This window comes from Halichoerus grypus, chromosome 9 (genome assembly GCF_964656455.1).
Source record: "Halichoerus grypus chromosome 9, mHalGry1.hap1.1, whole genome shotgun sequence".
Lineage (NCBI taxonomy): Eukaryota > Metazoa > Chordata > Mammalia > Carnivora > Phocidae > Halichoerus > Halichoerus grypus.
Window position 1 is genome coordinate 133,270,443 of NC_135720.1, and position 23,471 is coordinate 133,293,913.

Consider the following 23,471-nt stretch of genomic DNA (forward strand, 5'->3'; position numbering starts at 1 on the left):
AGGGGAAGGTAGGGGAATCCAAAGGGGGAGAAATCAGAGAGGGAGATGAAGCATGAGAGACTATGGACCCCGGGAAACAATCTGAGGGTTTCAGAGGGGAGGAAGGTGGGTGGAGGGGGTAACAGGGTGATGGGTATTGAGGAGGGCACGTTTTGTGATGTGCACTGGGTGCTATATGCAACTAATGAATCATTGAACACTACATCAAAAACTAATTATGTACTATACAATGGCTAACTGAACATAAAAAAAATAATGGGTAAAACTTGTAGAAGCTTAATATTTATTGGCATTAGATTTCTTTAAGCTCAGTATTTCTCTTTCAGTAAATGCTATTCTCTGTAGCCTTGATATCAAAAGCCCTTCTAATTTATAATGGGAAGCCTGGATAAAGTTGTGGGGGGGCTGTTTTTCATGCAGAAAGAAGATGGAATTCCAAAGAATAAGACCATTTGGAACAACTAGTGAGCTCAATTTGAAGACTGAAAATACAAGAATAAAAGTTTACCTGTTCTTCTGAATGTAGGCCCTTAAGAGAAAATTTTTATTTGTAACCACCCTGCCCTGTATGTGGTAGCTCCAAAAGTATTCCCGCTAGGATATGTATAAGAGGCTCTCTTTGGGGCTTCTCAAATTTAAATTTCTCAAATTTAATCTTATTTTTGATGGAATGTAGCAGTTCATCTCAAAGGTTTGCATGAGAAGGGCCTCTCCTGGTTAACAGATTGGCATCTCTAACTCTTGCATTTTTAGAGAGGATGCATTCTTCCCTTTGGTAGAATAGCTTAAAAATTTTAATCTGTCTTCTCTGCCTTTGGCCAAAGGGAAATAAAAATATTAGTGAGGGTCGCCCAGATGACTCATTTGGTTGAGTGCCTGACTCTTGATTTCGGCTCAGGTCATGATCTCACAGTTGTGGGACTGAGCCCTGCCTCGGGCTCGAGTCTGCTTGAGATTCTCTCTCCCTCTGCCCCTGCCCTTGCTCGTGCACTCTCTCTCTCTGAAATAAATAAATAAATAAATCTTAAAATAAATAAATAAATATTAATGATTGGGGTAGATACTTGAAGGTTTTGGTTTTCTGTCAGATTTGTATCCTGTTGTCTCCCTCCACAGGTGTCTCAGCTTGAGATAAACTCCCTCTTCTCCCCCTCCTTCTTTTTCTCCACCTCTTTCCCTCCTTTGATGTCTCCCTCCTTCTGTCTGATCTCCCACTGGCTCCTTAAATCATCTCTACTGCAGCCACATTGTTCCACACACATGCTAGCTAGTGTCCCATGCTGCTGTTGCTTTTCCTCTGCCGTTCCATTCCCTTCTCTGAAGCTCAGATGCCATGTTCCAGCTGTCAGCACACATCTGGACCCTGAAGCATGTCTTCTGTGAGTCTCTAATGCCTCACAGGACTTTCAGACTTGTGATATTGCAATGTGTGTCTCCGTCTTGAAGATCTTGTTAGACTAGATGAATGGATAAAGAAGATGTGGTATATATATATATATATATATATATATATACAATGGAATATTATGCAGCCATCAAAAAACCCCGAACTCTTGCCATTTGCAATGACATGGATGGAACTAGAGGGTATTATGCTAAGTAATCAGAGAAAGACATATGATCTCACTGATATGAGGAATTCTTAATCTCAGGAGACAAACTGAGGGTTGCTAGAGTGGTGGGGTGTGGGAAGGACGGGGTGGCTGGGTGATGGACACTGGGGAGGGTATGTGCTATGGTGAGCGCTGTGAATTGTGTAAGACTGATGAATCACAGACCTATACCCCTGAAACAAATAATACATTATATATTAAAAAAAAAAAAAGATAGTAGGAAGGGAAAAATGAAGGGGGAGAATCAGAGGGGGAGATGAACCATGAGAGACTGCGGACTCTGAGAAATAAACTGAGGGTTCTAGAGGGGAGGGGGAAGCGGGGATGGGTTAGCCTGGTGATGGGTATTAAAGAGGGCATGTTCTGCATGGAGCACTGGGTGTTATACGCAAACAATGAATCATGGAACACTACATCAAAAAAAATAAATTAATTAAAAAAAAAGATCTTGTTAGACTGTAAAGTCCTTGAAAGCAAGGTTTTGTTGGGTTTTTTTTGTTTTTTTACCTTATTTAGCTTTGTATCCCCATAACGTCTAGCAAGAACAGGTACTTAGCAAAGAGCAGATGTTTCACAAATCATTGTTGAGTAAATTAATAATGATAGAGAGATGAGCCAAAGAGATTCCTGACAAAGTGAAAGAAAGGTAACATGGACAGGAATCCTGAGGGGTATGAGGGGTGGCTTGAAGTATATTTAGAACAGGGGTCCACAGATGTTTTCTGTAAAGGGCTTAGATAGTAAATAATGTGGGATTTGTGTTCCATCCTGTCTCTGTCCCAACTGTTCAACTCTGCCATTGTGTTGTGAAAGCAGCCACAGACTATATGTAAATGAATGGGTCTGACTGTGTTCTAATAAAACTTCATCTATGGACACTGAACTTTAATTTTCAGATAACCTTCATGTGTTGTGAAATATTCTTTCAAAATTTTTTTCCAGCTATTGAAAACCTTAAAAACTATCACTAGCTGGCAGGCAGTAGAAAAATGGGGTGGGTAGATTTGGCTCTCAGGCCATAGTTTGCTGATCCCTGATTTAGAACAATAATTAAAGTGTTGCAATTAAAGAAGATTCACATCAAAGTTTTTATGTTGGCCAAAAGGGCAATGACTGAGTAAACGGTAGTATAATCACTTATGAAATTCTTCGCAGCCAATTAAAATAAAGACTATGTTGCAACATGGAAAATACTATGATAAACTGCAAGTTGAATAAAGCAGGCTCAAAAATTATGTCTACTCTGATTATGACTATGTTGAATGAATCTTGAATAAACTATCTGCAAATTACATATGCCCGGGGATTGAAAGAGAAAATAAAAGCTGCTTGATTTGTATGGAGTTGGGATTGCGGGTAATTTGTTTTTGTTTTTGCTTAAATGTGAATATCAAGCTGCCTTCTAATTCTCGGGTTCTATGATGCCACTGACATTTAGCTCAAATTAGTTCATCGGGAGAGTTCCCTTGGCAGACAAAGAAGGAAAAGAACATAATTTAGGTTTGTCAGAGGTCAGAAGAATTTTCAGTAGTGTTCTAGTTCACCACTGCTGCATTATGAACAACTCCACACTTAGTGGCCTAAAACAACAACCATTTTATTAAAATACTCACATATTCCGTGGGTCAGAAACCACTTAAGACACAGTAACAATGGCATGCCTCTACCCTATGATGTATGTGACCTCAGCTGGGAAGACCAGAATGTCAGCAGGTGACTTGAATGGCTGGGGGTTGGAGGACCCACTTCTGGAACAGCTTCTTCACTTTCTACCTGGAGCCCGGCAGGAATGGCTCCGAGGATAGTATACTAGTTTGTTAGGGCTGCCATAACAAAGTCCCACAAATTAGGTGGCTTAAACAATAGGAATTTATTGTCTCATGGTCTTGGAGGCTAAAAGGTTGAGCTCAAGGAAAAGGCAGGGCTTGTTCCTTCTGAGGGCTGTGGGCAAAAATCTGTTCACTGCCTTTCTCCTAGCCTCTGGTGGTTCTCTGGCCATCTTTGGCATTCCTTGGCTTGTAGTTGCACCATGCCAATCTCTGCTTTCATATTCACATGGTGCTCTCCTGCACACATGTCTGTCTCTGTGTCCAAATTCCCCCCTTTGATAAGAACACCAGTCGTATTTGATTAAGGCCCACCCTAATGACCTCTTCTTAATGGGATCATCTACAAAAACCCCATTTTTAAATAAGGTCACACTCACCAGTATTGGGGTCTAGAACTTCAGCATCTTTGGGAGGATATAATTCAACCCATAATAGAGAGGCTCAGCTAGGACTGTCTACCACCACATCTTAGATAACTTGTCCACATAGCATGAAGCTGGGTTTTGAGAGGGAGCATCCCTAAAGCAAGCATTGCAGGTGAACCACATAGAAGTACTTGATCTTTCATGAACTAGCTTGGAAGCTATACTCTATCAGTAGAAGCAGTCATAAGCTTGCCCAGATTCAAGAACAGGGACATAGACCTCATTCCAGAAGGAAGAGTATCAAAGAGTCAGCAGCCATTTAAAAAAAAACAAAAACAACTCTAAGTAGGGATTTTTAAAATAAGGTTTATGGACCCAGTGGGAATCCACAGATGGCTTTCAAAGGGCTGAGAAGCCATGGAAGCTATGCGACGTGTTGTATCAGCCCACATTCTTTTTTCTGTGGCATGGGTCCACAGTGCTTATTCTATGCTCAAAAGAGTCTATGACCTACAAAGTGATTAGAAAGTGCTGGAATACTGGGTCCATCTGCTGCTTCTATTCAGAAAAGGACACTCCTCCCTTTCTCTAACTCAGAGAAAATGTTTTCTATCTCTGGCTTGGCATCAGCGCCAGCCTTTCTCCTTCCCCGAGGCAGCTTCTGCCATCTGCCAAATGACGTTGCTCTGTGACCCTGATGTCCTTGACACTGTTCAGAAGCCTTAGAGGGAGGTCCTCAGCAATCCCAGAATGCTCTGGCTCCTCTCTGCACAGGGATGGATTGAAAAGCAGCGTGCCTCCCACCCCCCGGACCCGGGAGGCTGTCACATCCCCCACTGTCAGCACTCGGGGGCCAGTAGAGGTGTGGCTGTTTCTGTTCTTCCAGCCGTGTTCATGTCTCTGTGTTATCTGTGTCCCCGCCTATCTCTTCCACTAGCGAACAAACTCCTCCAAGAGCAAGTACCTGTCTTAGTTCTCTTTATATTAAAAAATATTTAGTACTGTGTTTTGTGTGTGATAACGCTCAAAATGATTGGTAATTTAAAAACATCAAAATTGAGCTACAGGAAATAGAACAGGTGCCCAGAGACTCTGATGCCAGCTTTGGACATAAGGGTGCTGGTTATTCCTGTTAGGACACTGGGCCTTAAGGGCTCCCCATGTTTAGGAAGGTTTCATTTAGAGGAAGATGTCAGCTGTAAATAGTGGGTTTGGAAGGGGGTATTTGGGGAGTGACGCTTAGGGCTGGCTTGGTTCCTCATCCTAATTCTGTCACCCACAGTCTGCGGGACACTGGCCAAGGCATTTCTGTAGGGTACAGTGGAACCTGGTGTGAATCTTGGCTCTCCCATGTAGTGGCTCTGAGAGAGGCAGCTGGTATACTGGGCCAATAGGTAAATGTCTGGCCCCTCAAGCCAAGCTACCTGGGTTTATGTCCTAGCTCCTCCTCTGAGTGCCTGTGACCTTGGGCATTAACAAACCTCTTGAAGACTCATCTGTAAAATAGCAACGTCATGAGCTTGCCAGACTCCACTGAGCACCCCCCATGCCATAGCCGCTCTTCCAAAGGTTCATGTGTGTTCACCCCTCTGTTCCTCAGAACATCCTAATACCCAAGTGGTGTTATTGCCCCATTTACCCATGGTGCAACTGAAGCCCAGAGGGGGTAACCTGCTCATGGTCATACTACCATCAAAGGGCACAGCTGGCATTTGAACCAGGCAGTCCTGCTCTTCCTTCATCTACATTACCACACAGCTCCCTCTCATGACGCGCTGAGGAACTCAACAAGTATTAGCTGTCTGTAATGGTCGTTCCGAATCTCACATCCTCATCTTGATTCATCAGTAGAGATGACACAGCTAAAGCACCACGCTGTACACATAAGACCACGGGGCCTGTCTTTGCTGTCTCTGGGGCTGGCCCCATGGCAGGTGGATGGGCCACAGTCCCGACAACACAGACTCGGGGACCAGGACCTCTCATCAGGTGCTAAGCCCGGGTGGTTTGGTGTTTTCTAGCTTGTAGTGCTTTGCTCATGGCAGATGCTCAAAAATATGGTTTATTAATTTCTCCAGGAGTTAGAGAATCCCTCCCACTCTTGCAGAGGCTACTTCGGAAGAAGGTGTGAGCGAAAGGGTAGTGAAGTCCTGGGGCAGAAATAATATTGATTCCACCCCTGATTCCAGTCCCTGCTCCAGGGAGACACTCTTCGTGCAATAGAGAAGCCTCCCAGAAACCCACTTACTGCCAATTTCTATTTAATCTGTGCATGGATGTTGCTGCCCCTTATTAATGCCTGGCAGGTATTGCCCTGTGCAGACCAATACTGTCTGGTTTAGGCTTCTGGCTGCGACAGGTCGGGACCATGTCTATTTACTTACTCTCAGTGGCGTGACGCCAAGTTTCAGGCTCAAAAACATTTCTTGGCTGATTCAGCAGCTGTTGATCCTGTTGGAGGTAAAGTCTAGTCCTGGTTATTTACCACCACGATTTCTCACTCATGGCAAGTCATCCATATACCATCATATTCTGGCCTTCTTACTTCTGTTTTTATTATTTGATGGCCGGGGCCTATGTGCAGAAGACGTGATTATTGATAAGGTGGAGAAAGGGGATCTGGTTCACAGCAGACCTTGTAGGAGTGGGCTTAGCCGGGAGCCGAGGGAACCGGTGTTAAATAAATACTTGCCATAGTCAAGCATTAGGTTGAGAGCTTTCAAATGCAAAGTGAATGGAAGGACAGCTCTTGGAGCACCAGTGGTCTGTGGGAGGTGGGACACTGTCTACTCATGCTTCTATGGACAACCACTAGATCAACAAGTAACAGCCCTGACCTTTTGCCCCTTGCATTTTCACCCCTCCCCACTGGAGGAGAAATGAGGGGTCTGATTGTGGGGTCAGCCATTGGTCCATGGTTTTTAGTGTAGACTGAATAATAGCAATCGTAAAATATCAAGTCATAATCTCTCTAATTTATAAAGTTTACCTGACTTAGAAAAGGGGTCTTTGTAGATGTGATTAAGTTAAGGATTCTGAAGTAATGTATAGAATTGTTGAATCAATGTGTTGTAGACCTGAAACTAATATAATGTTGTATGTCAATTATATTTATATGATAATATTTTATTATTATATAAGTAATATAATATTATAATATTATATACAAGTATATATAATATATAAGTACATATATAATATATATTATATAAGTATATTTGTATTATATATATATATATAATACAATACTATCATTATTGGTAAAAGTTAAAGATTCTGAGACAAGGGGTATTAGTCAGCTTGGGCTGCCATAACAAAATACCACATCTGGTTGGCTTAAAGAACAGAATTTTATTTCTCATAGTTCTGGAGAATACAAGCCCCAAATCTAGGTGCTGGCAGGGTTGGTTTCTCCTGAGGTCTTCCTCCTTAGCTTACAGACACCCACCTTCTCCCTGTGTCCTCACATGGACTCCCCTCCCTGTGCCTGGATCCCTGGGGTCTCTTCCCCTTCTGTAAGAGCACAAGTCCTGTTGGATTAGGGCCCCACCCTTAAGACATTATTTAACCTTAATGACTTCTTTTTCAAGGCCTTATCTCCAAATATAGCCACATTGGAGGTTAGATCTTCAACAAAATAATTTTACAGGGGATACAATTCAGTCCATAACAGGAGATGATCCCAGGTTTTCCAGGTGGACCTGAAATGCCTTGTCAAGACAGAGGCAAGGGAGATTCGAGGCCCTTGTCAAGACAGACGCAAGGGAGATTTGAGGCCCTTGTCTAGATAGAGGCAGGGGGGGATTCGAGGCCCTTGTCAAGATAAAGCAGGAGTGATTCAAGGCAGACACAGGGGAGAAGGCACAAGAAGAGGAGGCAGCAATGTGGCTATGGAGGTCTGGGTTGGGATGATGAGGCCACAGGTCAAGGAATGCCAGCAGCCACCAGGGGCTGGAAGAGGTGAAGATCGATGCTACATGCTCGTAGGGAGCATGGCCCTGCTGACACGTTGATTTTGGACTCTGGCATCCAGGACTGTAAGAGAATATGTTTCTGTTGTTTTAACCCGGTTTTGTGACAGCAACCCCAAGAAGCAAGTACAGTGGGGCAGTGCTCTTCAAAGACTGAGACCTGGAGATTTAGCCTTTTGTCTTCTCTCTCTGCACCTGTCCAGGGCGAGGCAGCAATTCTTGATAAACATGCCTACGTTGCAGACCAGAATTTTCTCTCACGTGGGCTATCTCAAAGTCTAGACTGGGGAGTGGGAACGGAAGTGGCAGGGCTGAGAGCATTCATAAGCCCCTTTGGTCATTTACTGTGGCCACATCCTGCAACCCGGCTTCATCGGGATAAAGCTCAAATTCTGAGCTCCATCTGTCTGATCCTATGCATTTCTTGATAGTGACTGAAGAGAGGGGTGTTTTTATGATTCCCCTTAAAAGCCCCAACAGAATGCATCGGAGAGGGGTCTGTGGACTGGCTCCTTTGTGGACAGGAGTGGCCTCCCAGGACCCCTGCCTGAAGAAAGGCAGGGGTGGAAATTAATTGTGCTCTGGCACAAGACTGCCTGGATTCAGGTGGGAGCTCTGACCTTTCAGCTGTGCCACTGGGCACAGATTCATTTATCTCCCTACTCAATTCTTGCATCTGTAAAACAGAGACAAACAAGAGCTCCCTCTCTCATAGATGTGAGCATTAAACAAATGAATTCATATAAAGCCCTTCAGACAGCTTAAGCACTAAGACTCACAGCAAGCCCGCAATAGATGGAAGCTGTTATGCTCTAGAAAAATAGTCCAGAGAAATGGAAAAAAAGAAGTTGCTATCAGATGCAGATATAAATTCTCGTTCCCTAGGTGCGCTTGGGTAAAACTAAGCAGCATTTCAATATCTGCTGAGGTGACCAGAAATGATTCAAGGCCTTGGGGGAGGGAGGTGAGGAAACAGGACATCACAGGGATTTGCAGGGGGAAGCCTGACTAATAAGACTCACGTTTCTGCCATTAAGGGAAACCGTGCAGCCTGGGCATGGGCAGCGCCGCAAAGAGGGCTTTGCCAGCTTCACATACACATGTGTGAATTAATGTAACGTTAAACTTACCAGTACAACATCAGGCAGGGATCACATTCTGTCATTTCTAATATTCAGAAGTTCTGGGAAAGAGGGGAGGATCATTTATTCATTAACTCAACGCATATGTATCGAGCGCCTGCTATGTGGTTTTTATCAATGTACTCTTCTAGCAGAGCACACAGTAGGTACTCCATAAGTGTCCATTAAATGAACGAATGAAATTATGAGTAAGTGGGTGAATAAACTGCCTCAGCAAGTGAAGAGGTGTGTCCCAGATACACAAAAGATCTCAAACCACAGCACATATCATTAAAAAGGAGATAGATATAGAACCTAAAAAAATGCATGCACACGGTTTCCTGCTACAGGAAGTGCAAGGAGGAGTAGTACGGGCCAAGGTGTCCCTTCTTAGCAGTGTCCCTCTTAGCCATGAGAGCATGCATTTTGCAGATAAATTATATGCATAGGAACAGGTAACAGAAACTTCAGGGTCATTCAACATCCCTTAACTTCTGTGCTTGCTCTCGCCTCCTCCTGGAGCAGCATCCAACCCAAAGCCCAAAAGACGATGCATGTGATGAGATGAGTATTGGGTGTTACATGCAACTAATGAATCAATGAACCATACATCAAAAACTAAAAAGAAAAAAAAAGAGAGACGACGTTAAGAAGCAACAGGCAGAGATGCCATCCAGGAAACCGATGAACATAACTTCCCAAGTGGAGGACACTGTGAAAACATCTCAGGACCCCTCCCTCAGGCATGCTGTGGCCTGCATGACTGTGTGCTTCCTGTCATGATGCTAATGTGGTACTGTTTTGATGCAAATCAGGGTAAGAAGTACCTTGACTACAGTTGCTCTTTTCTTCTGAGGTCTGTTTGCAGCTTGTTTATTCCTCCAGGGACATTCTGAATTGGGTTCCAAGAATATATTTCCAGATCATAAAAAGATTTTTTTAAAAACGTTGGCTGATAGGAACTGCTACAACACACAGCTGCACGGGGCTGGCAGAACCCTGACCATAAGCGAAATCTTGGGGTGTGGGGCAAAGGTTCCAGCGGAAAAGAACTTCTGGGAGGGGAGAGCCTTTTGTAGAGGAAGCACCATGTAAATTCTTACTCAGTGCAGTGCGAGTTTGACACTTAATCCCAGGACCCTAAGATCATGACCTGAGCCAAAGGCAGACCTGTAACTGACTGAATCACCAGGTGCCCCACCCTCAAATTTTCTAAGCACAACATATGCATCTCCAAGAGGCAACTTTATCCTGAGGGATTGACTTCAAACACAAGGATGCTCATATTGTTATTGACCCCTTTGTTCAATGCTGTGCTTCTCTTACTAAATTATTGCTTATGACCAGGCAGAAAGAAACCTGGCTGATTACCACACGAGGATGGGATTGTTTGGATTACCACATGAGGAAGAGCAAGATCTTTTGCCATAGTAGCAATAGTATTTACTCTGTGCCAGGCACTGTGCAAGGTTCTGGGGATGCACATGGCTGTGGATAAGACCCAGTCCTTGCCTTCATGGAGGTTACAGGCTAGAGCTCATGATACATGTGAAATGAACCATTAAGATTTGAAGCAGAGAAGTGTCATGTTCATATTTGTATTACTGAGATCACTCTGGCTATGTGGTACAGAATGCATGACCAAGGGGCAGAGATGGATGCAGAGACACTAGTTGGAGTGAAAATAACAGTGGTGGCTCAGATGAGAGACAATGGCTGCATGGGAGAGAGAATAGTGGATGGAATTAAAAGATATTTGGGGTGGAACTGGCATGAACTGGGTATGGATTGGAGGAGAAGAGTTCAGGGGCAGTACTCCTTATTTCAGACTTGACAAACTGGGTAGAGGGAGTGCAATTTGCAGAAATACAGGATTGTAGGTGAGAAGCAGCCTGTTGGGGAAATGATCAGCTCTTTTAGATGTAGTGGGGGAGATAGGGTATTGGCTCACCTGACCTCTATTCTAAACTCCTTCTAGTGGCCCCTCTTGTACTCTGGAGTCTTGACAGCCAAAACTACATTTCCCACACTCCCTTGCAATGAAAGCTTCAAAGGTGGCATAGGTCCATCAATATAGTCATCAATGTAGTATAGGTCAGCTATATTCATGAGAGTCTTGGATTCAAAATGGAGACAGCAGAGCCGAAAGCATCCATACTGCTGATGCAAATCAAGCAGGTATAAGAGCCTCTAGATCAAGTGATTCCGGCCATTGCTGCCTGACAGTTTCGTCAGAACTAAGCCTATATTCAGGACAGCAGGTTTCTAATTCCTCTGCTTCCTGTTGTGGCAAAGATCGCACTTCTCCTAGAGGGTTAATTCTGCAGTGTTATTCTGGGTGTCATTCCTGGGCACCTCACTCAGAGCCTTTTCCAGGCTTTCCAAAAATTGTTAAGCATGCAATTCGCTGTAGAAGTCCCTTTTTGCTTAGAATGTCTAGAATGGCTCATACTCTCAGCAACTGAAACTTGACAGATATAGAAGCAATAAGTTTGAACCTGCCCAGACAGCCAGATGTAAACACGTGGATGACACTACAGAGGTCTGTGGTTTAGGAGAGAGGACTGGACTGGCTTTTGTGAGCTGTTGGCATACAGATTATACTGGGTGGGATAATCCAGGGAGATATTGCCAAGAAAGAGTTTGAAGAATGAGAAGAAAGGAGGGCCTAGGACAGAAACTTTGAAAATACCAGTTTTTAAGGGATGGTTAGAAATGTTAAGTTTGCCATTGGAGGAAGAGGGCCAAAAGGTAGGAGGAAACCAGGAGGTATTGTTGTCATAGGAGCTAGAGGTAGAAAGTGGGTCTACAAGAATGCATCAACCTGGCAGATGCTGCCAGCCAGTCAAGCAAGGTGAGGGCCAAACATGTCTATGGACTCTGGTCTTTGGTCATCTTGGTAAGATCAATTTTGAGCGCAGTGTTGGCAACAGGGCTCAAATTAAAAGGATTTAGGAATGAGGGAGAGAGAGAAGAAAAGAGGTATCATGGGGGTAGGCAGTCTCTTAAAGAGGGATCGCCATCCTTAGAGGTGATGTAGAATCAAAGGAAGGGAGCTATTTTTTTAATTCTTAGTCAAGCTAAGCCACTCCCCATGATGAAGCATTAGTGAGACTTTATGTGAAATTGTATTACATATTTCATCCAAATGATGGATCTCTCGGGTTGGAGACAGAAGCACATGTTTGATGGTGATAAGATGAAGTTAGGAGAGAGTTGGAGGAGAGCGATGGTGGAGCCGAGAGGATATGTATGTATTTTAATAGCAGTGACAATATAGGTGAGGTGGGATCCTGATGGTGGGATGGTTTTACACAGAGGTAGGATGGGGCTGAGCGGGCAGATAGATCAAGAATTAGCTGTCATGGGCAGGAAGCCCAGGACGTAGGGTCTGATGATATCTACTCTTTGTGCAGTAATAGACAAAATTCTCTTCTAGGGCTTGTGGGCACTGCAGATCAGAGATTTTAGGAGAGTGAAGTTTCTAATGGTCATCCTATAGAATGGAAGAGCAAGCTCATTAGCTTGCCATCGGTGGGAGCCTGTTTGGGTTTAATGATGAGGAACTGACAGCAAGGTCGAGCCATCCATGTGTGAGATTGTCCCCAGCAGCATTCAGGACTCTCCTCATGGCAGAAAGCAGGTAGTCAGCTCTAGTCTTCCAGGGCTGGGGTGTTTTCAGGCAGATATGATGGAAGGACAATGACAAGGAAGCTAATGTGAGAATAAACCAGAGATTCTCAATGCAGGGGAGGACGTGCCACACTGCCCTGGTGTCTGAAGCAGGTAGAGATGGTTTTGGTTATCACAAAGATGAAGAACACTATTGGACTTTAGCGGGCAGGAGCCAAGGATGCTAAATGGCCGGCAATGTGTGGGAAGATACCCCACAAGAAATAATTGCCCTCCCATATTATCAATGCACATGTTGATAAACCCAGAAACTGGGGGATCATGGGCTCTAACCAAGCCAAATAGATCGGGAGGTAAAGACAAGAGAAGGAAAGAAGGCAGGTCAAAAGAACAGGAAGACATGAGTGGGAGAAGATCCGACCTAGTGGGGGAGTCTGAGCGTGCAAGCTTGCAGGATTAGAGGCTGTGGTCAGACAGTGGGGCAAACAAACCCCTGATTTCAGGGACGGGGCAGTTCCCAGTGATGTGGCATAAAGGGTGCATCAGTTTGAGTCCTCTGAGAAGCAATTGCCAAGATGGAGTCTGATGTGCAAGAGATTTATTGGGATAACATGGTGAATGATGAAGGGAAGGGAGCAGAAGGTGGAGAGAGTCTTCAGATCACAGTGCAGGCTTGACATCTGGGAAAGGAGAGGAGGCAGGAAGGAGGATTGGGGAAGAGAAGCTTTAGAGAGCAGTATCCGTCTTGAGAAAGTGTCGGCCCCACAGCAAGGACTGCCCATCAGAGGAGCGCCAAAGAGGGTGGGAATGGGTGGGCTCTGTACCCCTGCAGCGTTGGTCATGGCCTTGGCACGAATGCAGTCCATCTGAAGATGCAGCAGATGGACGCTGTCCACCAACTAGCCTCCATCAGGCAGGTTCTCTTCAAGAGATACCTGAGCAGGGCATCTCCGGGGCTACCCCATAAGGCTGGCTGATGTAAGCTCCAACAGGACAAGGATGCAGATATACACATTTGCTTTGTGTAATATTTTATTCCTAATGCCTTGGCAGCTTCACACTTTGTTGCAAAAGCTTGCCAAATGAACTAATGAATGAATGTCAAGAAACTGAGAGAGGAGAGCACAAGGGTTAAACCTCACTATAAGGGTTTCCTTCCACCTCCACCATTTACTAAGTAATCTTAGGACAATTATCATTTGATGAGGATGATGATAAATAGCACCTATTTTATGGGTCTCTGCTAAGATTCAGAGACATTTCAGGAAGAAGGTGCAGCATAGTGTCTGGCAAATAGTATCCAATAAATGTTCACTATTAATAGTATGATGATTTCTTCCCATTATCCTTTGCAAGAAAAATCTTTTACTGTAGCAACAAATAGAAATATGTTCAGATTGTTGGGCTGTGGGGACTTCTTTTACCTTCCATGTTACACTCAGTGCTCCCAGAAAGGGATAGATCCACGTTTCTCTTGCTTTGTAAATCTCAGTACTTAGTACTTTGTAAATGTAAGTACTTAGGACTGTTCTAAATACAGTCATTAGATCCATCATACAGACAGCATAAAGACGAAGCGAGGGGACAGTAACGAAAAGATGTCGTCATAGATTCAGCTAAGTGGGTTTTTGAATGAGGGGAGCAAGAACGTGTGTGTATCACAGCTGGAGTGGCATGGAATTCACCAATCAGAGATAAATATCACCCTGGAGGAAGAAGCAGCTTGCTTTTCCTGGTGAACAAAGGCTTTGCTTGCGTGAATATCTCTAGAGGGAAATGTTTGTCCATTAGACTGGTAATGAAAGGCTCCCAATAAACCAGGTCTCACGTCTCAGCTTAAGGAACTGCCTAGATGTCATCTGGCATGGTGTCAAGTGTCTGCCTGGCACAAAGCTGAGCTTGGAGTTGTCCCAGTCCTGGGGGTAGGACCCGGGCTGGGCATCCATAGACACCTGTCCGCAGGGTCCCTTCTGCACAGGGTCTGACCAGAAACAAGCAGGTCTCCATGCTTCTCAAGCTTCATTGTTCTCTTCTCCAAATATTTAAGCAGGCTTAAGAACAGGGCTGTGTCAACTGCCCGACTCCGTGAACATTATTAACGGTTAATGTTGGGATCTCCATGGACGACGTGAACCCCACGCAGGTGAAAGTCTCACAAGCTTGAGGAGCGTGACGCCAGCTATCCTTCGCTAGACTGCAGGAGAGTTTCTTAGGCTCAAAGTGCATGTAAGGTGACACAGATCAGCTCCTCCTGCACGAAATAGAGCCTGTGGTCAGCGCTTCACAGATAGTTGGCTACTTACGTCCTCTCACTGGGACAGGGGAATAATACTACCTTAATTTTGTGAAATGCCTTCCACTTTGCAAAGCACTTTCACCCACACTGTATAATTTCCTTTTTACCATCGGGTGTTGTTCCTTATCCAGATTAGGGGTAGTATTAATATTAAAAGCAACCACCACCACAGTAGCTGCTGACTTTTACGGACCGCTCTCTATGTCTGGCAAATAGTATCCAATAAATGTTCACTATTAATAGTATGATGATCTCTTTCCATTATCCTTTGCAAGAAAATCTTTTTTCTTGCACCGTTGAAAGTGCACATTGTAAGTGCCCAACAAGCAGGGTGGTCAGTGGAAATAGGAAAGCCGAAAGAACAAAAAGATCCTGGGGTTGCTTTGTATATATTGCATTTTATGTGCTAACTATGGGGACCTCCGGGTGGCATTTTTACACGGTTCCTCGCTAAGAAAAAAAAAAAAATCTTGCTTTCTACAGCTAATTTCAATATTCTCTATCATTCTTCTATGGCTTTCAAGACTTTCCATGATGTAGGTCCTTTTCTATGTTATTCTGAAGAAACCACATCACGGTCATTAACAATAGCGGTTGATATTTATGGGGCATGCCCATGTGCCTGGCTCTGCAGCACACAGTTTCTAGGCATTTCCTCATTTGATCCTTCCAACCACCCTCACTCAGTGGGCAGAATTATGACCCTTGTTTACAGATTAGAAAATGGAGGCATAGCGAGGTTAAGTGACATGCCCAAGGTCACTCGGTGGGGAAGTGGCAGGCTGGGAGTCTGACCCTGGTGTTGTGGCTCTCAATCCCCACCCTGCGCTGTGTGGCTGATGGGCCATGCCATTCCTCTCTACCAAGCTTGGACCCAACTTGAGAAGCACGGGTCGGTGACCCAAAGGGAAACCTCTTTGCTCTAGAGAGACGTCAAGTGACCTCCTGAGGAAGCCACTTCTTGATCAGCAATGTCCAAGGTCACTGCTGTTTTCCCTATAGCATTTCGTGATTACAAGTGTAGCATCCCAAAGTGGATGACCGAAATATGTCAGAAGAGGCAGGAGTCAGTGCTTATTTATTTATTTATTTATTTATTTATTTATTAAGTTATTTGGGAGTTGGATCGCCACTAATTAAAGTTCATTTTTTTTACCCTCCTCCATAAAAATGCTTATTCTCTTATCCAGGGAGAAAGAGTCACCAGAAACCATAATTTGGTTGGCCCTCCTGCCCTACCAGTTTGCCCGCTGTTCTTTGGACATTAGTGAATTAAACAGCTGGGGGCAGAGCTCGATTTTCCACATTCCACTCTCCGGGTGCTGACTGCCTGCCCTCTGGCTACCCTGTATTCCCACGGGCTCGGGCTCCCTGGGGGAGTTGGCTCTGGGTGCAGTCAACCTTGAAGTGGGACCAGGTTCTGCTCCTGTCCTTCATCTGGGTGCTTCTTCACATGCCTATCATTCGTCAGGAAGGGCAGGACCCTTTCATTCTGGACAATGCAATAAAACGCACTATCACACATGTTGCATGCAGGATAACTGGAGAATGTTCTTTTCTGGGAGAGTATGAGACTTTTCTTACACTGAGGAAAAGCTGCTCAGCCTGAGGCCTCCTGGTTTGCTTTCATGGAAAGGAAATTATTGGCTTGTAAAAGAACATTCCTGAATTAGCCCTGAAAGAGCATCATTCACTGTCTTGTGGGCTACATATTTCGTCTTGCCCTCTTGATTGTCTAAAGGTTTATTTATTTATTTTAATTTTATTATGTTATGTTAGTCACCATACAGTACATCATTAGTTTTTGATGTAGTGTTCCATGATTCATTGTTTTCATATAACACCCAGTGCTCCATGCAGTACATGCCCTCCTTAATACCCATCACCGGGCTAACCCATCGCCCCACCCCCCTCCCCTCTAAAACCCTCAGGTTGTTTCTCAGAGTTCATAGTCTCTCATGGTTCGTCTCCCCCTCTGATTCCCCCCCTTCATTTTTCCCTTCCTTCTCCTAATGTCCTCCATGCTATTCCTTATGTTCCACAAATAAGTGAAACCATATGGTAATTGACTTTCTCTGCTTGACTTATTTCACTTAGCATAATCTCCTCCAGTCCCATCCATGTTGTTGTAAAAGTTGGGTATTCATCCTTTCTGATGGCTGAGTAATATTCCATTGTATGTAGGGACCACATCTTCTTTATCCATTCATCTGTTGAAGGGCATCTCGGCTCTTTCCACAGTTTGGCTATTGCGGACATTGCTGCTATGAACATTGGGGTGCATAGGGCCCTTCTTTTCACTACATCTGTATCTTCAGAGTGTTTAGGTTTAAAACAAATTTTTTTTTTAAAGATTTTATTTATTTATTTGAGAGACAGAATGAGACAGAGAGCATGAAAGAGGGGAGGGTCAGAGGGAGAAGCAGACTTCCCGCTGAGCAGGGAGCCCGATGCGGGACTCGATCCCGGGACTCCAGGATCATGACCTGAGCTGAAGGCAGCCGCTTAACCGACTGAGCCACCCAGGCGCCCCAAAACAAATTTTTTTTTTAAATCATAGTTTGTCACTTATTTTAAAAGCTTCATGGAAGTGGAAAGGGGTTTTTCTTTATAAGAGAGTGTCAGCGTCGACAAAGGTGACCTCTGCTGTCCCTGCAAACAAAACTGGACTAGCCTGGCCATAACCACTTCTGACACTTCCGAAGTGCTTGGTAAGTTAGGCTGTGGGAACCTGTTGGTCCACACTCCACAAAGCTACATCTCCAGATGATCATATGTGATGTGGTTGCTATAGACACAGCCTCTGTGAGACTCAAAATGTCACAATTATTTAAAGGAACCCTAGCAAATGACCCTAAAAACAAGCATGTACACACACACACACACACACACACACTAATATACCTTAACCCAATCAGAGCTCCAAAAAGCACCACAACACTGCATTGCATACAAGTTCATTTAATCTAAAAACCAGCAGTTCTCAACCTTGGCTGCCCATGACAATTCCCTGGGGGGCTTTTGAAATACTGATGCCCAGGACCCACCCCTAGAGGTTCCAATTTAATAGTTCTGGGGTGGGGCAGGGTGATCACCTGTCCCTGTTTGCTCGGGATGGACGGGTCCCAGGATGTGAGACTTTTAGTGCTAAAATGAAGGGCATCACAGGGATCCAGGACTAGTTGGTCACCCTGGGTGGAGATGGGTGTTCTCTTTGTGAATGTCCCTTGTGATTCTAATGTGAGTTCATGCTGAGAGTCACTGGTCTAAATCTTTAAACCTTAATCCACACGCTAGGACAGGTGACCTAAGCATTGAAAAAAAAATATTATTCTTTTGTAGAGGATTCTTTTTAAATACTATGACTACTCAAGTACTCCTTGTAAATAAGGAGTCTGGCCAAATGGCACCCTTCCCTCCCCCTTGGAGAGTCCCAAGGGAATCAACCCACCCAGGGAGCATCTTGCCTATTTTCGTCTCACTGGGCTCAAATCCACACACTGAGCCCCTCTGCCCAAGTGGGGAGGCCCTACTGAGTTGATTATTTTGTAATTTCAGAAGCCTCTGGGGGAGATGTTTGCCCAGGAGACCAGCATTCCAAACCGGGTCACGGCAAGCTGGAGTCCTCATCAGTCTTAACCAGCTGGAGATGCCAAGCCGACCAGATGTTCCTCTTCCTTTACTTCCCAGTAGGCTTTAAAATGACTGGTTTCCATCCAACAAGGCTTATAATAATGACTTGTTTATATCATCCATCTTCCTCCTGAGTAGCTGAGCTGGGAGTGAGAGAAGAGCATGTATAGCCAGGAAACTGCTAGATGCACAGCGATTCTCAACCCTGGTATCCTCTTCAATCACTTGGGAAGCTTGTAAACATCTAGATGCCCGGGCCCATCCCCAGTACAATCCAGTCAGAATCTCAGGGGGTTGGGACCCAAGCAGTACTTTCTGAAAGCTCCCGCAAGTGACTGTAATGTGTAGCTGAGCGTTAGAACCACCGCTTTGGAGCCCTGGTTCTCAGAGTGTGTTCCCGGGCCAGCTGCCTCAGCCACACCAGGAACTCATTAGAAATGCAAATTCTCAGGTCCCACGCTGGACATACTGAATCAGAAACTCTGGGGATGGGTCCCAGCAGTTTTGAAGAGCCTTCTAGGTGATTCTCATGCAGGATAAAGTTTGAGAACCAGTTTAGATGACAAGGCAATATTTTTTTTAAATCTGCCGAGGTGTTTAAACTGCCATCTGTTGTTGCCTCTTATTTCCTGGTCTGCAGCAAAACCCAACTCCCCTTTTCGATGACTCTTAGTAATAAAGCAAGGAGCCCTGGCTCACCAGGGATGAAAAAAAAAAAACACAGAAGACACACCTGGGACCCTACTGTTATTTCTGGACCAGAAGCCAACAAAGCAAAATAATCTTATGAAGCAATGGAGGCAAATTATTTGGTCGCCTATAATTCAGTCATCTGCTTTCATATTGTTTTATAATGGGCAGATTTCTAGACTTTACCTACTGTGTCTTCATCTTACAAGCTTGGAGCTGCCAGAAGAAAATTATGTCCCAAACAGGTTTAATTAGAGAGATACTGGGTTGGAGCTCCCCAGGGAAATCTTTGATATTACAGGATAGGGATGTTTATGATGGAGAATTGAGGGCGGACAACCTAAATTCACTCTAAGCGAGCAAGGTGAAGAAAACAGGGTGGTCAGCAGTGATCTGACCCAAGAGAAAGGAAAGCAAAGATGATTTGTTCTCTAATCTAGGGAATTAGTGAAATTTCAGGATCTGAGATCTTCTGGCCCACGAGTGACTGAAAGGCACAAATGAGTATTTTTGAGCTGGGGAAGTCCAAAGGCCTGTCTTCTCCTGTTCTCCCACCCCCCTCTAATTTATAGACCCAAATCACAGGAGAAGACAAAAGACTTTGTGTGTGCATTGGTCAGTTCTTACAAGCTGGGTATCCAGAATGTAATTTTTTTCTAAGTAAAAATCAAAAGAATATTAGATGGTGAATTAATGCTTATTCAGACACTTATTCAATTATTATGTATTTTAATTCTCATAACAATACTAAGTATTATGGACCTATATTCCAAATGAAAAACTGAGGGTCAGGGACACTAAGCAAACAACTTCCTCCCCCAGTAGTTAAATGACAGAGCTGAGATTCTAATCGAGGTCTGTCCAACCCCAGGAACTATGTTTGCTTCCTTGGTCCAGAAAGAGGTAGACTAGGGTCCAGAGCAGTGTAGTCAGTCAGCGCTGCTACATCCAAATACAGCACAAACGGTGAGTCAGGAACTTCTCTCCGACAGGGAGACGTGGTTGAGTTCTGTACGGTGTTTCTACACATCTTGTGACACCTTCTATCCCAGACTATGTTTTCAAGGATGTTTATTTAACAGAGATGGAGGTCTCTTCAGGAAAGAGGGCAAATTTGTTTCCTGATCAGGATAAAAATGAGATAATATCTCCCTCCAGAGCAAAGTGTGGGCAAGTTTGCTAGTGCCCCGCCCCCCATAAGATTGGGGGTTTCAACTTGAGCTTCCCTAGCTGTGACACAGATCCACTGTGTGAACATTGCCCATCTGCCTCAGCCTGCCTCCCCACTGGGACTTGGGGGACAAGGAGAACTGGTATGGCTCTGAGTAACAAAGTCCTTTATCTCCGACCCAGGAGTCTCCTGTCTTCTACCAGCATCTAGGAAACCACGGCAGGTTAACTTGTTAGTGTGCAAGTAGGGTAAAACCTCAGAGCTGGGACAGTCCTTGGCATGGGCTCCTACACCTCAGTATACCCAGGTAGTAGCTCATTGTACTCCCTCTGTGCTGAATGAATGCAGCCAGCTGACTAGAGTTTACCTCCGAGCCTCCCACTCTTCTCACGCTTTCCCTCACCCCCCTTGCTGTGATTACTGAATCTGAGCAGTGACTAGAATTGACAGGTGGGAATTACGAAGACAGCCCCAGCAGATGTTGACTTCAGAGAGACCTGAGGTTGACATGTGTACCAAATTGAAACTTCACTGTCACTGAGTCGCAGAGTGAAAGTGACTTCAGTTGTTCGGGTCACTTTCCACTCAACACGGCAAACTTGTTTAGAACCTCTTGTCATCCATTCAAGATGGAAGCTCATACCTAAAAAGGGAAGTGAAAGTGATGTAATATTCACCTGTTTACGATTTCTTCTCTCTCGTTCCAGTCTTGTCCTCTGAAGACATGTAGACTAAGACCCTACGAGATTCCCACACCCCCACGTCCCCTCATTCCAGGTACACATTTTCCAATCCATCCACACTCCTTCTTGAACACTGTGATCAGACCCCTTACAATTCTACTCATTCTCCTCTGAATATGCCCCTTTGGGTCCATCTCTTTGTCTAGGTCCTTAAAGAAAAATTATTTGGTCTTTGAAGAGGTAATGCCTGCACACCGTACAGAATTCAAGAGATACAAATATGGTTTCTTCCCCTCAGCCCCCAGCCACCTGCTGCCCTCCTCCAACCACTCTTACCTGTTTCTTAGTCTTTCTTCTAAAGATATTCTTTATAGATTCAATGTTCATTGAATGGGCTGGACATATAGGACACAACCAGAAAGCAGCCTTACTTCTTTTCCCCATTAACTATATTTAAACACAAACAGCAGAAGCTTGTCTTCTCACTTCTTGCTAACGTATCAGCCCAAATTCTCTAGGCATTAAAAGGCCTATTCAGGGGTCACCCAGGTGGTTCAGTCAGTTAAGAGTCTGATTCTTGATTTTGGCACAGGTCATGATCTCAGGGTCGTGAGATCAAGCCCCATGTCGGGCTCTACGCTCAGGATGGAATCTGCTTGAGATTTTCTCTCTCTCTCTCTCCCTCTGCTCCTCACCCCACTTGCGTGCACACACACACACACTCTCTCTCTCCCCCTCAAAGTAAATAAATAAAATCTTTTTTTAAAAAAAGTCCTATTCAAGTGTAAGATTGAAGATTCAGTCTTACATTGAACTTAATGCTTCTCTCTTCCTTCCAGCTCAGACTGCACCTTCAGAAGAGGGGCCAGCAGCAGGGCAGTGGGGCATGGGTTGTCACTTCACTCTGCATCCATATCCTCTCTCTGCTGCTTCTGGTTCCTCCAGATTGGGGTGGAGGAAGAGGGATTAAGGTGGGCAGAGTTTGCGTCCATGAGCCCTGTCCTATTGGTCATTGATACCTTGTGTGACCAAGGGCTATGCTCTATGTAGTCTCATAACAGAGCACATAGTAGGTGCTCAACAAGTATTAAATGAATGAATAAATTTGTAAGTGGGTGAATAAACTCAGCAAATTAACAGATGAGTTGAGATTGACAAAAGATTGCAGTAAAGGACCAAAAATATGCATGTATGGTTCTGCTCACTGCAGCAAGGTCCAGGGAGGAAAAGTGATTAACATTGTGTCCAAGCTATCACTCTAAACCAAAAATGACCTTTTAGAAACTGTAATATCCAGGACTGTGTTAACATAACACTAGTGTAGAGGATAGTGGAACCCTGTATTAATACACCTTATTTTGAAATTTATAGTTCTCAGGCAGGTTCTCACCTCTTGCACATAAATAGACATTTTTTAGCCTAAAGGCATACTTTATGTTTATTTTTACTAAATTTATCTTTTTAGTTTGACCTATTGTTTCCCTCTCTCGAGATCTCTTTGATATTTACCTATTATGCAATATATAATTGCTCCTCCAAAAATTTTCATCCAGAAATGTAAGATCATCCACAAGTTTAAGTGAATAAAAATATTGACCAAATATGAAGCCGTTAGAAATCCTCCTCTAGGTTGACATATATTCACTTTTCACAATAATAACATTCTTTACTTTCAATATCAGTTAACATTAAGTTCACTCTCCAGAACTGTGGGTGGAGGACTCTATGACAACCCAAATGCGGACCCCTGGGTCAGGTGGGCCACAAGCAAGTTCACCCTGCAGCAGGTGGATTTTGTCCTTGAGGTCTTCCTGCCTCTCTGCGTTCCGATCAGACCTTTCAAGACATCTGAGATGCCCTTTTTCCCCATGGCAGAAGAAACAGCCTAAAATTCTTATTCACCCAAGGTGTTCATCTTCTCCAGGTTTTTAAATCTCAAGGGATGAAGAGAAAAGACTCTGTCATGGCAGAGATCCACACCATCTGCACCGGATGGGAGAGTTTTGGCATGCGGGTTGGTCCTCCTGGATGTTGCCCACATGACGTGACTGTTAACTGCCCAATCCTCTTGTGGCTTTCATTACTCACAAAAACCGAAAATTCCAAAAGAGATGTGATCTGCTTGACACCTTTACTGGGGGCAACAGTTGTGACAAGACAGATGATGGCACAGTAGCCCTGTTCTATTGCTCATACACCTTGATTTTTTTTAAAGTGTCAGCCACCCTCAGGATCAGGGCTGGCTGCCCTCACGCGCCAGATTTTCATCACTGGAGCACATAGATCTGTGACTGCACCAGCCCCACCCTCATCTCACTCAATGCTTTTCGGGTCCTCTGGGGCCCTGAGGGAACCTCTGAGCACCAGACTCTTGCTCAACCAGTGGGACTGGACTGTAATGATAGATAAGGTTTCTCACGAGTGCTTATTGCTGCTGGCTCAAAATTGATCACGATGGGTCTTCTT